This window comes from Branchiostoma belcheri, unplaced genomic scaffold (assembly GCF_001625305.1).
Source record: "Branchiostoma belcheri isolate BF01 breed outbred unplaced genomic scaffold, Haploidv18h27 scaffold11, whole genome shotgun sequence".
In the NCBI taxonomy this organism is placed as follows: domain Eukaryota; kingdom Metazoa; phylum Chordata; class Leptocardii; order Amphioxiformes; family Branchiostomatidae; genus Branchiostoma; species Branchiostoma belcheri.
Genome location: NW_017802491.1, coordinates 5,191,127 through 5,192,424, shown reverse-complemented (window position 1 = coordinate 5,192,424; position 1,298 = coordinate 5,191,127).

Sequence of the window (1,298 nt, the reverse complement as noted above, 5' to 3'; positions counted from 1 at the left end):
TAGAGAGAACAGGGGACATTTCTACGTGCCCAGTCGAGGCAATAGACTGGTATGTAGAAATCGCTAGATTTTTGTCTATAGACCTCGGGGGAGGTTATTTATTCAGAGCTACTTCAAGGGAAGGTCTGGTAATGCAAGAACAGCCCTCTACAGCAACGGTAAGTAATTCTTTCCGCAGGTACTTGCAGAGGTTGGGAATCGATCAGGGAGAGACTCTCCATGGTTGCAGAGCAGGTTGCGCCATCGCTTTACACATGGCGGGCGCATCCGAACAGGAGGTGATGGACCACGTTGGATGGTTCACAAAGCAAACGGCGGCACACTACATGAAGATGGGAACGGTCATGAGACCAGGCGGGCCAGCTTCAAGGCTGGCGTCTAGAGAAGTTAGACAGGCAGCAAGGTTGTATGAGAGAAACAATGAGCTGATTGGCTTAAAGAAAGCGTTCTGATAGAATAAACGCCAAGGCGTCGATTAAAAGAGAGCAACTGACTTAAGCCTCGGTCACAACTCGCCGTACGTGCTTCTGCGTGCTGTCTACGTGCAAAAACGTGGGCAATCGTACGGCATCCGTGCGTGGTGAGTACCACCTCCGTACGGAATCCGACGGATTTGGGAGCACGCAGACATGCCGTAGAACTTTAAGTGCATGTAATACTTTTTCTACGTGCGGTCTGCGGATTTACCACCCGTGCGTGCGAGTACGTGCGACGCGCGTGCCCCGTACAGCCTATGAGCGTGCAACGTACGGACTCCGTGAGTCTAACTTCACTATTCTCACGTGCAATTGCTGTACAGACAGCGCACGAAGCACGTGCGTGCCACGCACGGTGCTTGCGTCATCCGTGCTTACTCCTCACTTCCTAGTTGATCTGCTCAATGACCACGCAGAACACACGTGCACCATACCAGGTGCTCCGCACGTGCAACGTACGTGCAACGCACCTGATCTCTACAGTATATAAAGACAACTTGACGGGCGGCTGCCAACTCGTCTCCAAGATGCCCAGGAAGGCTCAGAAGAAGACTACCAGACAAGACCCAAAGAAACGGGCTGCGGAAGACACCAGGGCGGCTAGTGATGATGAAGTTAACAGGAGGTGCACGCACTTACAACGTGCGAGTGAGTAAGGAAACCGTGCGTACGCCGCACGTGTAGGTACGGCCTGTACGCGGCAACGTAGCAATCGCACAGAGATCGTGCGTTGTAAGCACGTACAACTCACTTACCACTTGCGCAACGTACGAATGCACGCAACCGCTGACGGCCAGGCGTGCGTGCAGACCACGTACGTAC